The following is a 17104-nucleotide window of genomic DNA, read 5'->3' as shown; positions in this document are numbered from 1 at the left end:
TTTAAGAATCTGTTCCCACAAATTCCTAAACTGTTACCTCAGTTTAACTACCTGTGCGCTCAGATTTTGTAATCCATACCCACAAACTCATAATCAGTGCACACACTTTTACATATCTATTCCCACAGGTTTGTACACAGACTTCTTTTAGAACAGGAACAGGAAGGTCCCAGGTACGTCTTAACGATTATTATTGTATATTGTTTTATTTTTATTTTTTTTCTAATTTTATTTTATTGTTTTATTTATTATAAGTGTAATACTTCAAACTGCCTTAACTGCATGCTTATAGTGATTCTCTAGATATCAAATGTAGAAGGTTCGAGGTACAATACTACGATTTAATAAGAACTATTTGCATTTAAATCTTGTGATAATTGGTGCTAATCAGCGATTTATTATTATTATTATTATTTGGCAAACCTGGCAATGTGTATTATGACTAACTTTTGACTAATTGCTTTCTTTCTCTTTTGTAAGTCTTTTGTATAAAACCTTATTCTAAATGCATAGCCTAAATGTAACAATACTAGCAGTAGTATTAGTAGTAGTAGTAGTAGTAGTGGTAGTTATTATTATTATTATTATTATTATTATTGGTATTGTTTTATAACTACAAAAGAGTACATTTAAGTATACTTTGATAAAATAAATGATACATTTATTTATTATATAAATTATAATAAATTTATTATAAATAAAGTATTACAGTTTTGAAAATGTTTGTGTACTATTCCTTATTAACATGAAGACTTAAGAGACCCAAAAAGAGACTTTAAATGATAAAAGTAAATAAGACCATTTACCATACTACGGTTTAAATACATTGTACGGATTGCTGCCCAATGACTCTCTCTCTCTGTCTACCCTTAAGCTTTTGTCATTTCGTAAATGAGCTTACGTCATTTATTCCTTACTTCATAGGATGGACAGATTTGGACTAATTCAACATTACTTTGACCTGGGTCTAAAGTATAAAGAAATCCTTCATATTTTAAGTGTAAACCACAGGATTATTATCAGCATGAAGACACTTAAAAAAATATTAATAAGAAATGGACTGTTTCGCAGAAAACAATTTGACAACTTATTTGATATTGTTCAGTTTGTTCGGGAAGAGCTTCAAGGCTCAGGAGCATTGCACGGATATAGATGGATGTACAGTAAATGCAAGGAAAAGGGACTTCATGTGCGCAAAGAAGACATCCGCCTTATTCTGTCTACTCTTGACCCATTGGGCACTGAAATGCGAAGAAAAAGAAGACTGCACAGAAGAGCTTACTTTTCAAAAGGCCCCAACTTTCTTTGGCATGTTGACTCTTATGACAAATTGAAGCCATTTGGCATTTGTATCAATGGGGCAATAGATGGATTCTCAAGGAGAATACTATGGATGAATGCATACTGCACAAGCAGTGATCCTAAAGTCATAGGAGGTTACTTCCTTGAGACAGTAAGAAGTCTTGGTGGCTGTCCTCGAATCTTGAGAGCAGATATGGGAACAGAAAACAGCACCATCAGGGATATGCAGCGGTACTTGCGCCGTAGTGATGCTGATCCACTGGCTGGAGAAAAAAGCTTCATCTATGGCAAAAGTACGGCCAACCAGAGAATTGAGAGTTGGTGTGGTGTCCTTAGAAAAGAGTGTGTGGATCATTGGCTTGAATATTTTCACCAACTTATGTTATTTTGTTTCCTGGGCTTAATCCAGGTAAAAAGGGAATTTTCTCTCTCTCTCTCTCTCTCTCTCTCTTTTTGTCCATCTCATACACACAAATGCAGACATCCTAGTTCATACTGTTTTGTCGGGTCCAGATGTCCCCACATGGTGAAATAAAGAATTTAACATGTGTGGAGTCCACACAAAGATGACATCTTATAGATCATAGTAAAGAATGTTAAATTCACCATAAAATAAAAAAAACTAATTATTATAGTATGGCCCTTCACTACACTCTCTACACTCTCCATAACCCATGGGCACTTTATTTTTAAAGGCAGCACAACTTTTTCCAACGATAATAAATCAGCATATGAGAATGATTTCTGAATGTTCATGAGACACTGATGACTGGAGAAATGATGATGAAAATTCAGCTTTCCTATATTTTACAATATACAGCATTCATAGTGAACAAATTTGACATTGTATTACAATTTCACTATTTTATTGTTTTTACATATGAATAAATAAATAAATGCAGCCTTGATGAACATAAGAAACTTTTTTAGAAACATTTTAAAAATGTAGTGATTTACTACTCTTTGTGATTTGCTATGTACAGGAAGATCTGGATTCCACCAAAGACACTTGGAACAGCCACCTGATTCGTCCTTCAAGGAACAGCCTTGTACCCCACGGTCGACCAGATGTCATGTACACCCTGCCTGAATTATATGACACAGAAGACTACATATGCTATGTACCTGTGGCAGAATGTGCCACCTGCGAAGATCAATGTATCCATCGCTCTGATGTTGCTTGTGATGAGGATGTTTTCACTCTGTGTGTGCCCATCATGGCCCAACATCACCTCAGGCTTCCAAAGGATAGGTACACAGCATTCAATCTCTACCTTGCACTAAGACAAGAGCTTACTACAGTGTTAAATATTGTAAGATAAAGACATGAGAAATAATTTTCATAATTTTTTTTTTTTGGACTGTTTCTAATTAATTTCTTGCATTGTTACAGTTACAGAAATTTCAGGGAACACCAGCAACATAGTCAGGTGATGGTTTATCATTTTGTTTTTTCTTTTAATTGTCATGTCGTGATATAGGACAGACGCAGATGCAGGGTTGCAGGAAACAGGTATTTATTTATTTAAACAAAAGAACTTAACTTAAATCAATAAAAAAACAAACTAAGGCTCTGCCCGATTTGTTGCAGCTTCCCTCACTGGGTCTGCAGGCGGGCCGTGACTCTTCACAGTCTTTAACTACACCGGCTCCTCCGGACCCGTCCTGCAGACACCTTTACTCCTGGGGGAAGGGGACAGAGTCGTCAGCATGGGCACAGTCAAGAACATGAAAGACACAGGTGCACAACGGTGAACAGACAAAGGGCTACGGGCTCGGCTGGTATATATAGAGACACACAGGGGTAAACACAGGTGAACTTGGTCTTGTGCTAATACAGATACCGGGAGACAAGTACACATGTAGACACACTAGGGGGTGACAAAGCTACGGCTAGTAATCCGGAGACCCAGATCTTTTTCCCCCGGACCGAGGTGGTACCGATGTTACATTAATGTTGTTCATCTGTTTATATCATTAATGTTATTGCTGTAGGGCTGTATACAACGTATACAAATTTAATTAAAACATGAAAGATTATCTTTTGTATTGTTTCTGTTTATTTTTTAAAACACTGTATTCAGTAGAACAGCATTAATTAATAAACTCCTCCCAATAAAGAAACTTCTAACACTGTTGCTTTTGTAAACTTGTAAGAACTGTAAAAACATTTTTCATACCATATAAACACAGAACAAGAATCAGGAACACATAAACAATGAAACTGAATCTCTTTTAACACTGCTGTAACAACATCTGTGCATTTTATGACACATTATATGGATGTGCAAGATACACTAACTAATACTGTATATGACAAGAAATGAGTGTGAGATGGAATCAGATGCTGCTGCTGAGGCACATACTGCCTGACCACCTTGGACAAACACAACATTGAGGATAATATTAGAGAAAAATAATTCATGAATATAACTGACATTTGTTATTTTCTGTATGCTTACCCCTAAGCAATATCCATCACCCATATGTTTGCGTCAAGGACATTTTCAAATTCTTCTGCAAGCTCAAGGTATGACGAATAATTATTAGGAACTTCCAACACACATCCGCAGGTGTGAGACTGGAGACATCTTGTGAAGAAACTCTTCGGCTGAACGAACCGGACATAAATAAACTTTGCAACAAGGAGATCAGCTCCTACCAGGAAACAAATAATTCAGTGAACAATTTAAAATGTACACATAATAACAATACTACAATAAAATAATGTACAACATCAGGAAATGCAAAAAAATATATATACATAATAATATATTTACTAATTTATAAACTAAGTATAATAAATATACTGTACAAATTCTTATCAATAAACATTTTAATTAATATAATTTTACAAAATATCTTAAGTAATCAATAACCTGTGCAAAAACGCAGAAACTTCCTGAGCCGAACATCACTGGAATTCTTGATGAACCTTTTTAGATAATCCATGATCTGGCTTTCTCTCTTGTTCAGTGTTTCATGTTTTAGTATGGCTAAAACTTTCTTAGCTGTTGGATTGAGGCTGGTCATCAGTTCATCTAGTCCTCCTGGTGGCAGTTTCAGTTCTTTTAAAACTGGACTCCAACACTCTGCTATGTAAGCTGGATCTTGCACAATTTCTTTGTGTGCCACATCAAGTAAGATCTGCTTGGCGTTCTTTTCAGTGATAACAAGTTTCACATCATGAGCTTCCAAGAATTCGACCCATTCTTCTCTTTCAGAGACGGATGTTAACTCTCTCATTGCTTCTTCAACAAGCTGCTTTTCCTCTTCAGAAACTGTCTCCAAAAATGCTTTAAAGAGCTCATCATCATCAATTTCAAGTCCAAGGCAGTAATACAAAAAAGGTTTGGCCAACACAATAGGAAAGTATTGAACATTATTGTAACCAAAAACCATAACTTTCGCTACATTTTCCCATTCATCTTTCATGTCGTGTCTTGTCATAGGTACCTTTAATGTGCTTCCTGTCGTACATTTAACGAAAAAGGTACCCCAGTACTCACTCAGTGCATCTCTGAGAATTCCACCATTGTCTTCTCCCTTCTCAGTGCTACCATTCGGGAGGACCATCTCAATTTCCACAAGACAGTCATTAACAGATATTAAGCCATCTTTGAAAGCTGCATTGAGATCTTGAAAAATGTTTCCCCTACGAAGCCTTAACTTGGTGGCCTGTTGCTTATCTTGCACTATTACAGCAGGGTCCATTGGTAGAGTGTCATCCAGTATTATACTTAAATTGTTTTGCAAATCAGTATATCCTAACTGAATTTCTTCATCAACTGAAATTGAGCTGTGCATTATATTCATTATACCTGGTTGTATAATCACTACACTGTCTTCTGACAAAAATGATGAATCAACGATGGAACCATTGTCCTCAGTTATAGCAACAGGTTCTTCATCACATTCACATGCCACAGCAGGGGTAGAAGGATCTTCAGTTACATACCCATTTACTTTTAGAATGCTTGTGCTTGCAGTTGTGTCTGTCCTCTTGCAAGACAGATACAATCTCAGCATCTTTACCTTCCTCATTTCATATTGTTCACCTAATGTTGTTTGTGGATCTAGTTCTTCTTCTGTGAAGTCTCTTAATTTCAGCTGAAATTCATTTATATTCCCTAGTTTATTTTTTCCATTTGGAAAGAACACCTCCTTGCCATACTCCAGAAGCTCTTTCATTGTAGCAGTCTTTAAAGCGTTTAAGTGTCTAGTTCCACCACCTCGTTTCTCTTTGATTTGGACGAAGGAGCCACAGACCTCTTCAAACAGTCCCATTTGGTAACATCGCTCAGTTTTTTGGGCATTTTTGTTTCCACAGAGTTTTTCTGAACGATTATCACAATGCTTTCTCTTTCTGTCTCGCTTTCCTTGCAATTTTGACATTAGGTTTTCAGTGGCTTTAGATACTATGGTATTTCCTTCTAATGCAGCTACTTCTTTTCTGCAATACTGCCTTACTGCTATCCGATCTCCAAATCTGGGGAGGTATATCTGTAGTTGCTCATCTGACATACAATTGACTGCATAACAGTCAATCTAAAAGAAATGAGAAAACATTTTTTTTTAAATCTTTCTTTATTTCAATATTCTTTCTTTCACTATAGTATAAATGTCTTTCAGCTTCACATATAGTATATATATAGATATAGATCAGCTATATATAGATGATCTTAAATTAAATGGCATTAAGAAATATACTGAAAATATGCAGCAGGTAATAAGAAACATAGTGTGGCGTGGGCGGGGCGGCGGCTGACGACCAGCATGCTTTGCGGGAATGTCGGTGTGTTCACCATGATGGGGAAAGGTGTTTGGGTTAGTGACTTCGGCCCTGTTGTGTGTGTGTTGAAGTGTGTGACGTGTGAAATGTGCTCTAGTTCAGGCTGACGCTGAATTAGATGTAGGCTCCTGAGTGAAGGTACTGCTCATGCCATACCGGCTGTATGCTGAATAAAGTACTCCCAGCCATTGCATTGGGCAGCAAATAAGCTCGCTCGTCTCTCCAGCATTTCTTCAGGCGTAAAAACGCTACAATTGGTGTCAGAAGTGGGATGGAGAGTCACGGGTTTGAGCGCACAACGGAAGACCTATTGAAAATCCAAGCGGGCCGCCGAGTAGCGAAGCGACTACTCGCGAAAAAGAAGCGCTTTCCCGACGGCGCTAAAGCGAGCACACCACGGCAACCAACGCGGAGCGGCGAGGTGAAAATCCCGGCGCTGGATCTCGGGGCGGAGGCTGGCGCAGCGCAAGCGCCGGAGCAAGATACAGCTCCGCGCGCCGTTAGCCGGCAAAGCGACCTGCCGCTGCGCGAGGCCGAGCGCGCTGAGCCCATATCGGCGGTACATCAAGGCGGAAGAGCCGAGCGACCGCCCGCAGCTCAGTGGCGCTCGGTTCGTGAACCTAGCCGGGGACAGGGCTACCCGTCGCGGCTAGGCAACGAGCAACTCTCCGATGTTTCGCGGCGAGGCCGAGGCACGGGACAGCGTACACCAGCAGCCGCTAGACTAGCGCCGGGAGGACGCGTGGTAAGCCGCGCTGGGCTCTACATCGACTGTGTGCTGGATGGCGTCTTACTGCGGGCGCTCGTGGACACCGGCTCCACTGTTTCGCTGCTGCGCTCTGGAGTACTGGGGCAAAGCAAGCGTGTTTGCGGACGGCCTGATCCTGCCTTCAGCATCTGCACCGTTGCTGGGGGCTACGTGAAGGTAAGGGCGTGTCGCACAGTGCGAGTCCAGGTGGGTGGACGAACTTATTCCCACGGGTTCGTTGTGGGGGACGTCGAGGAGGACTGCGTTTTGGGGTTGGACATTTTGGATAGATGGGGTGCGGTGCTGAACTTGTCCAGCGGAACTCTGCGTGGTAACTTCGGGGTAGCCAGGTTGCTCGGACCCAAACCACAGCCGGACAGGTTAGCAGCACACCGGGAAATCAAACTCCCGGTAGCCGACGTAGAACCCTCGACGCAGGACGTTTCCCCTGTGCAGCCCTCCAGACCCTCTGGTGGTGATCAGCCGTCCAAGCCAGCATGCAGCCGTCTTACTGCGTCACCCAGAGCGTCACCCGCAGTCGCTCCGCCGGTCTCACGGCTGAACTGTGAACCGCTTATCGCCAGGCAGAAGGGCCCCACCCAGCGCTCGCGGGCACCGCTGCAAAACTTTCGGGTGGGGGCACCTATGGGGCGAATGGGCGTGGACACTCACAGCCAGGGGCGAGATTTTGCTGCTGGCGAGCAGGTGTGGGTGTGTTCCTCCGGAAGGAGAAGGAGGGGGCTCTCGGCCGGGCGTGTGTCTCACTGGGTGGGCCCCTGTACGGTAATAGCTCGGCTCTCCGATGTCATCTACCGGGTGCGGTTGGCGGGGCGGGCACGAGTTTTGCTCCATCGGGACCGTCTTACGCCTTGCCAGCCGCACGCCGGGGAAACATTGAACTCTGTGGAGGCCGGACCGCCTCAGGACTACGTTTGTGTTCATCCCTCACCTGCCAAAGAACGCCGGCGTTCCCACCGCCAGCGCCGACCGCCTCCACGCCTCCGAAATGGAGTTCTTCATGGTGACCAGGGACGGTCACAGCTCGGGTGGGGGCAGTGTGGCGTGGGCGGGGCGGCGGCTGACGACCAGCATGCTTTGCGGGAATGTCGGTGTGTTCACCATGATGGGGAAAGGTGTTTGGGTTAGTGACTTCGGCCCTGTTGTGTGTGTGTTGAAGTGTGTGACGTGTGAAATGTGCTCTAGTTCAGGCTGACGCTGAATTAGATGTAGGCTCCTGAGTGAAGGTACTGCTCATGCCATACCGGCTGTATGCTGAATAAAGTACTCCCAGCCATTGCATTGGGCAGCAAATAAGCTCGCTCGTCTCTCCAGCATTTCTTCAGGCGTAAAAACGCTACAATAGTATATGTTTCCACATTGAAAAGTGACAACTTAATGTCCTATTCGCTCGGGACTAGTATTACCAAGTGCACAGGTCAATCTATTAGATTTTAACCTGGTGAAATAAATGACAAGGCACAATTTATTTATTTATTTTTTTAAATCAATCTAACTGGACATCCATTCTATGCCTCACACATAGTCTGCATACACACGCACGCATGCACGGACACACACACACACACACACTCCCCTCTTCTTTTCATCGCAACACACTCTTAAGAGACACACACTTCAGGATAGATACTGTACATCTGGAGATAAGTCAGTAGATTCGAGTAAAATCGCAGGTGTCGCGTATCCTATGCGAATGCGTCACATAAAATTCGGATGTGAGGGGGTAATCACACGAGGTTCCCAGGTAATCCTAATCCCCTGCGAATAGTTTTGTTTCATGTTGTGAAATTTTAATGATAAAATATTATTTCATATGTCTTAAATAAGCTGACCTCATTAGGTCACAACAACTGTTGGAGTTAGATGCATGCAATGGGCTTCTCTGGTTAGTTATTATTAAATAAATAAGCGATTACACTGCATTCGGCTAGAGAGTAACATAATGTACATAATTTGTTTTGTATTGCTTTTTACCTTTTCTTCTCGAAACGCTGACAAAGTCATCCAACTCCCTGTCGATTTTTAGAAAATTAAGGAAATTCTCCATTTTGCAACACAGTGTATCGCGCACCTAAACAGGTGGCCTGTTGAATCTGCTGGGAAAGACCGGGGGTGGGGCCAGGTTTATTAAATAATAATAATAATAATAATAATAATAATAATAATAATAAATCGCTGATTAGCACCAATTATCACAAGATTTAAATGCAAATAGTCCTTATTAAATCGGTTGTACCTCGAACCTTCTACATTTGATATCTAGAGAATCACTATAAGCATGCAGTTAAGGCAATTTGAAGTATTACACTTATAATAAATAAAACAATAAAATAAAATTAGATTTTTTTTTTTAAAAAAAAACAATATACAATAATAATCGTTAAGACGTACCTGGGACCTTCCTGTTCCTGTTCTAAAAGAAGTCTGTGTACAAACCTGTGGGAATAGATATGTAAAAGTGTGTGCACTGATTATGAGTTTGTGGGTATGGATTACAAAATCTGAGTGCACAGGTAGTTAAACTGAGGTAACAGTTTAGGAATTTGTGGGAACAGATTCTTAAACTAATTGATAAACTGAGGGAACAGTTAAAAAAATTGTGGGAACGGATTATAAACTGAGGATATGAATTGCAAAACCGTTGCCACAGACTGTTTTTTTTTTTTCTCCTCTAGGTGACTTCCAGGGCTCCGTAGTTTACTGAACAGAATAAAACAGACTGTGAATAGATTCTTAATGGTTCTGTTCACCATCCAGTCCAGTAGGGGGCAGTGAAACACCCAACTAAAAGACAAAGGAGAAGAAGAGCTGAAGACGTTGTGCCACTTGGACGGCCTAGTTATCCAGCTAAGCTAAAACAATCTCTACATTTAGCTGTTTCTACCTGCAGTTTTACAGAGAATCTTAAATCAGTTCAATTAAAAACAGCATTTGGAGAGGATTAACTCACTGATCCTGAGGTAAGTTAAAGTCTAAACACTTACTGACTGGATCCTACATAGAGCTCTGTTTAGGTAATAGTGTCTGTAGTACCAGAAAATAATAATAATAATAATAATAATAATAAAACATTTAATTATAATTATTAAATAAAATTAAATAAGTCATTATATATTGCTATTGTACAATGTTTTGTGTTTTCATGATGCTGAATTCAATTTACTTTCCTTAGCCAAAGATAAAGAAGAACAAAAGACAAATTCTTTGTACTATGACCAGTCGAGAAGAAACTCAGACAGACCTTCACCACTGCTTAGTGTGTGGAAAGAGTTTTAGTCAAGGAAAGTATCTCACAGCACACCAGCGCATCCACAGACAAGACAAACCGCATCAGTGCTCACAGTGTGGAAAGAGTTTTAATTATAATTATCTTCTACAACAACATCAGCGCACTCATACAGGAGAGAAGAAGCCACATCAGTGCTCACAGTGTGGAAGGGGTTATAATCGAAAGCATGCTCTTAAGCAACATCAGCGCATTCACACTGGAGACAAACCATTTTACTGTTCACAGTGTGGAAAGAGTTTTACTCAAAAGTGTTTACTCAAGCAACATCAGCGCATTCACACTGGAGACAAACCATTTTACTGTTCACAGTGTGGAAAGAGTTTTGCTCAAAGCAGCACTCTTCTGCAACATCAGCGTATTCACACTGGGGAGAAGCCGTATTACTGCTCAGAGTGTGGGAAGAGTTTTAGTAATTTGAAGAATTTCCAACAACATCGGCGCATTCACACAGGAGACAAACCGTTTCACTGTTTACAGTGTGGAAAGAGTTTTACTCAAAGCAGCACTCTTCTGCAACATCAGCATATTCACACTGGAGAGAAGCCGTATTACTGCTCCGTGTGTGGAAAGAATTTTTCTCGAATCAGCATTTTTAATAAGCATCTACGTACGCATACTGAAGGAGAGGAAAAAAGTATTCTGAAGGTACAGATGAAGCACCTTTAAACAGTCGGCTGATCTATGAAAGGACCTTGAACTATCCGTGACAATTCCTTGAATTGTCTGTGCATGGAACGTGATCCCCCGCGATGATGCAGTTCTTCACTTCAGATAAAATTGCAAATACCAGATCTTTACCATTTACCTCTGTTTTAGATCTCTTCGCCTCTTCTCCTTGCCAAGCTGTTTTTCATCAGTTTGAACCAGTTTCTCTCTTTACCCTAAGTGAAATAATCAAGCACTGAGGCCATCTTTTTGTCCTTTTGACACCATTCCACCACGCCTTTGCAAGGATGTCTTGAATTCTTTCGGACCATATGTTGTGGACTTAATTCAGTCATAAAAGAAGAACCGTGCCTTCCGTAACAAAATCTTTATGCACGACAATGCACCATCTAATGCTGCAAAGAATACCTCTGTGTCATTGACTGCTATAGGCATAAAAGATCATGGTGTGGCCACCATCCTCCCCTGACCTCAAACCCAAAACCTTTGGAGCATCCTCAAGCAAAAGATCTATGAGGGTGGGAGGCGGATTGCATCAAAACAGCAGCTCTGGGAGGCTATTCTGACATTCTGCATAGGAATTCAAGCAGTAACTGTCCAAAAACTCACAAGTTCAATGGATGCAAGGATTGTGAAGGTGATATTAAAGAATGTTAAGTTGTAACATGCCCTGTTAGGATGTTTTTGATTAAAATAGCTTTTAATTTCAGTAAATATGACCTCCTAAAGCTGCAAATTCAACAAAAGACCATTTTCAGTTACTTACAGCCTATAAAATGTTTTAACTCTGTTGTGCATAATAATTTGGAACAGTGCATTTTCAGTTTTTTTTTTTTAAATAAATATTATCAATAGGACGTTTGTTCAATAAAATTCTAATTATACACTAATGGTTGATAATTAGAAAATTTGCATTGATTAATTATGAAAATCAGAGAAAGATATCATTTGCGTAATAATTTGGAACGTAGTGTATGCTTTAATGCCCAGACCTTTCATGCATACGACATCAGGCCACTGCCACTCTCATATACTTTCAAAATAATAATATAAATACATTTGAATGTTAGCCGAATTGTATTTTAATTCCGCACCAGTATATCTTACATAAATAAATAACTCAGCTAAGTATGAGTTATGCACACTAAAAAATTTGGGGTTATTTTTACTACCAAAATGCTGGGTTGCCTCTGTTGGGTGATTTTTCTGGGTTATTTACTGTGAATTGGGTTCTTTTTGTTCAACCCAGCTTTGCTGTGGTCCGTTTTTCGTACGTCGCTTGACACATTCGAGATGAACTAATTGGCTAATTACGATCTGGCTAAGTCGGTTCTTCGAGCTCACCTGTTGTTGATGATTAATATAGCTGGATTAAGTTGTCTGGGATTATTGCGAGCTCGTGCGTTGGTTTAAAAGGCGATATGCATTGACAGTAGAAACACTGATTACAAGCCCTCCGATTGGTTGACAAAATGGAAAAAGAGCAGCTCCACGTTTTTTTGTAACATGTTTTATGCGCTGAAATGCCCCCCTGCCATGGATTGCACCCCCCTACATAATCGCTATCAAATATTATATTAGAACATAAATTCATAGGTTAATGCTTTACAAATTACATGAGACAATAAAATAAAATAAGCAATCTGACTTCACCGCTGATGAAGGTGCTTTCTCCCCGTGCATTTAGGAGGAAATCTAAATGTTAAATTCAAGGTCTGTATACACACTTTTACTCACTTAAGTCACTTATGACTAAATTAGTTCACTGTATGTAACATTGCTAATGTTACACTCAACCTTACAGCCTGGTCTGTGCTATAGCATGCTAGTTTATCTGACAATGGCTGCTAGCTAGCCAAACCAAAGATCCCACCTGTGTATGAAAGAAACTGCAAAAATGTCTGAGCTTTTTAGCTTTTTTTGTAGAATAATTGCAGGGTGTATGAAGGTGGTGAAGTGATGAATGAAAGCTAAACTGTTAACTGTAGTGCCAGCATGATGCTAGCATTTAGCTAGCTTGCTAGCGTTAGCAAACACATTAACATTATAACTTTATAAATTTCACTGCTTGGGACACTAAAAAGCTGGGGTGGTACAAAACACTAAGGTTGGAACCAACACTGTGGAATATCAGAAAATACATCCTAATGTTAAGAGATAATGACCAGCACTGCTCCCAGGCATTAGTGCTTTTGAGTAATAGTATCGTAATGATGCCGCTGTTAAACCTGTTCTGTATTATCAGATTTTGTTCTTTTGAAAAATAAACATAATTTTAAAAAACTGTATATACTGATTTTACTCATGAGGTATTCTGGTTTTACCGCCACGCCTCACGGTGGCGACATTTGGGTTTGTGCGTTTGCTGGCTTCTACCGCCGATTGATGCTATATAGAGTAACTACAGACTGATTCCTCGGGCATCAGTTCATTCTCTGCAGAATAAATGAGCGCTTCGTTAGAGCTGCACATAGTAGCGGATAAAATCAAGTGAAACATTGTAGTAAAACGAATTCATAATCACAGTATTAAAATTACAGTACAAATGTAGAATTTAAATTAAATTAAATCTTATTGGGATCGAATTTAAGCAAAGTAAACGTTAACACAGCATGCCTTTAGTTTTTATCATGTGTAATTAGAAAAGCTACGCATGTATGTTTTTTGTCATCTTATATTTTGTGTTCTTTAAATTTGTAGTACATTTATTAATTGAAATAAACGAAAATAAATTACCATAAAAATTAAAACATTGTCAGGATGTGCTACTGCGTCAGCAGATTTCGATATGTTTTTGCGTTATTATAAGAATTGAATGCAGTAGGCTGTTATGATCATCATAATGTTCTTTAATAAATAATAAAAACATTTTAACAAATTACATTTTCACATCTCAGAACCCCCGTTGCACTGTACGACCGCCGGCAAAAACCTTATAAAGTACAAGTGAAACATTAAACGAATTTATCATCACAGTACTAAAATTACAGTACAAATTTAGAACTTACCAGTTCTCGGTAAGTTATAGTTTGGCTTCAGAAATGAACTAATGCTCATATACGAGTGTTATATTGCTTAACTTATTGGTTTGAAAAGTAAATTCTCAGTTGATTTAATGCAGACGATAATACAGACAGACAGTTGATTTATTGCAGACGATAATACAGCCTGAACAAGCTGTTGAGAGAGCTGTAGAAGGAATTACAGTCCAACAGCTTTAGAATAATGTTTGGTCATGTGTATATTTGCAATTGCAAAAATGTCTGATACTTTGGGGGAAACAGAATTAAACTGTTCCATCTTTAATAGTTTTTAAAATCGATATTTTAATATAAAAAGACCAGATAGAGACTGATAAGCAGCTGGTGTTATCTGTGTATTTTAATGACCTTTAAGCAAAATTAAAACATGTATTCACCTGTTTTATACAAATTACTGTATTACCTTTGACTAGTTTTGGAAGAAAACATTTTATTTTTAAAGTCATGTGTGTGTGTTTTAATTGTTGGGGTATTTAAAAAAAACATTTACTTGAACCAACTACTTCAATGGGCAAAAAAATGGGGAACAACTTTTAAATAGTCAAAGAGTTGGGATAATAATAATAATTACAATAATTAATATTATTACTGGTCATAGAAACAAATGAAAACAACAGTTAAACACTTGATCATATGTATCTGTGCTAGTTAGTGTTTGTGATTATGTGACCCATAATCATTTTTTTCTCAGTATTAAAATTTTTGGAGTTTTAAGAACTCCATCAAAAGATCAAAGACAAACTTAGAAGGAGTGGAAGGTAAGAAACCTCAATGGAGAATACTGACTATTCAATTTAATTCAGTTTTTTTTGTATAGCACTTTTACATTTACATTTAGGCATTTTGGCAGACGCTCTTATCCAGAGCAACTTACATTTTATTTTATCTTATTACACATCTGAGCAGTTAAGGGTTAAGGGCCTTGCTCAAGGGCCCAACAGTGGCAACTTGGTGGTTGTGGGGTTTAACCCTGGGATCTTCCGAACCGTAGTCCAATGCCTTAACCACTGAGCTACCCCTGGCCCCAGGGGATTGAATACTCTACGTCCATGAGTCCCCCAGATCTCTTCCTTTACCTATGGCAAATCTATTTATAAAAATGCTTAGCTAAATAAATAGGTTTTTAGCCTGGACTTAAACACTGAGCATCCTTTGATCGAAGTAGGCGTGGCGGATCGTAAGACACTAGCAGTTCGCTCAGGTACTGTGGCGCGAGACCATTTAATGCTTTATATGTCAAGAGTAGTATTTTAAAATTAATGCGAAATTTCACAGGGAGCCAATGGAGTGAAGATAAGATAGGGGTGATGTGCTCCGACTTCCTGTTGCTGACGTAGCTTCCTGTTTTCGTATCGTTGCCGCGAAAGTTTGCGTTTGTGTTAGCGTTTAAATTACATACTTTTTTTCATTTATACAATAATAATATTAATAGCAACTAGTTTTTACATCTCACACTATTTGGCTTCGCCTTTTTCTGCGCTTTTTGGAGAACGCGCGAGTTTCTTTTTCTAAAAACAACAAACGGAATTCAGCTCCAAACAACTACAACTCCGACTCAGGTACGTTATCATGTCCAATATTCAGCTTGTTCAGTGTGTGGAGTGCAGGATGTTTAGACATTCTTCCTCCGTCGTTAGCGGTAATTTTATTTGTGATAGGTGTGTGTTAGTGAGCACTCTGACGGAGAAGATATCAGCGTTAGAGGAGCGCATCCAGACTTTATAGAGGGTTAGAGAGTGTGAAAGCAGTGTTATTCCTGTAGCGGACAGTCTGGGTGCCGCAGGCGGAGATAACCAGCCCCCGACTCCGGCATTAGAGCCCTCACAGCGAGGGGCGAGTGGGTGACGACTCGGCGGCATACTCGTTCAGCCAAAGCTAACGCTAAGGCTAGCCCACCGGAGCACACCTCTTCTGCGCTTCACGTGTCCAACAGGTTTGCTCTCCTCAGTGATGCACCCACTGAGAAACCTGAAAGAGCTCTGGTTATAGGAGACTCTATAATGAGACACGTGAAATTAGCTAGACCTTTAGGGGCACCAGCGGCAGTGGTTAGGTGTATCCCGGGAGCCAGAGCACCGGACATAGCAGGTAATCTTAGGGCTCTAGGACAGCACAGGTTCTCCAAGATAGTAGTACATGCTGGAGCTAACGATATACGCCTTCGTCAGTCAGAGGTTAGTAAGAATAACTTTATAGAGGTGTTTAAATTAGCGAAGGCGATGTCCGATGGAGTAGTATGCTCTGGTCCCATCCCAATGAGACGTGGTGACCTAACTTACAGCAGGTTATGGTCGCTGAAGCGCTGGATGTCCAGGTGGTGCTCCGAAAACAACGTGGGCTTTATTGATAATTGGAAGACCTTTGAGGGCAAAGCTGGCCTGTTAGGGCGTTACGGTGTCCATCCCACTCGGGAAGGTGCTGCTCTCATTTCTTGTAGTATAGCTCATAGTCTTAGAAAAGGCCTAGTTAATCGGTGACAATCCAGAGCCCAGGCCAGGGAGCAGACAGACAGGCTAAACCAACCGTCTGCTAGCTGCATAGAGTCGTCACTCAGGGTTCACTCTATTGAGACTGTGTCTGTTCCCCGAGCTAAAATCAAATTTAGAAAGACTCAGAAAGTCCGTTTTAGTAATTTAATTAACATAAAGACCACAAACTTGGATCAGACTGAATGCGCAGCCGGCACCTCTGATCTGAAGCTAGGACTGTTAAATATTAGATCTCTTGCATCTAAAGCAGTTATAGTTAATGAAATTATCACAGATCAGGAGTTTGATATACTCTGTTTAACAGAAACCTGGATTAAACAGGACGAGTATGTAGCTCTAAATGAAGCTAGTCCTCCTGGATACAGCTACATACACCAGCCTCGGTTAACTGGTAGAGGAGGAGCCGTCGCAGTTATTCACAATGATAATTTGACCATTGTACAAAAACATGGACACAAATTTAATTCATTTGAAATTCTTTATAGTAACATAAGTGTATTTAACTACAGTGGTTAATCAATCGGAATGTAGGTCCTACCGTCGCCGTGCTCGGCGGTACCGTTTGGCTTTGTGCGTTTGCTGGCTTTTACCGTTGAGTGGCGCTATATAACTACAGGCTGACGCCTCATGCCTTAGTTCATTCTCTGCTGGATTAATGAGACACAGAGTTTTAGAACTGCAGGTAGTAGCGGATAAAATCAAGTAAAACATTGTAGTTAAACAAATTTATAATCACACAACTAAAATGACGATACAAAT

The 17104-nt window shown here is 40.1% G+C and overlaps 1 protein-coding gene across 1 annotated transcript in view; it reads left to right on the top strand.

The window, feature by feature from the left end:
• The first annotated feature begins 9585 nt into the window (after positions 1-9585).
• The window catches only part of LOC128523267 (zinc finger protein 850-like), a 91977-nt gene continuing 84458 nt past the window's right edge, over positions 9586-17104 (top strand). Inside the window, exon 1 of the mRNA XM_053495668.1 lies at positions 9586-9820. The gene's annotated coding sequence lies outside the window, so the exon portion shown is untranslated. The remainder of the gene's footprint in view (positions 9821-17104) is intronic.

This window comes from Clarias gariepinus, chromosome 1 (assembly GCF_024256425.1).
Source record: "Clarias gariepinus isolate MV-2021 ecotype Netherlands chromosome 1, CGAR_prim_01v2, whole genome shotgun sequence".
Classification (NCBI taxonomy): domain Eukaryota; kingdom Metazoa; phylum Chordata; class Actinopteri; order Siluriformes; family Clariidae; genus Clarias; species Clarias gariepinus.
This window is presented reverse-complemented; position numbering and strand designations above follow the sequence as displayed.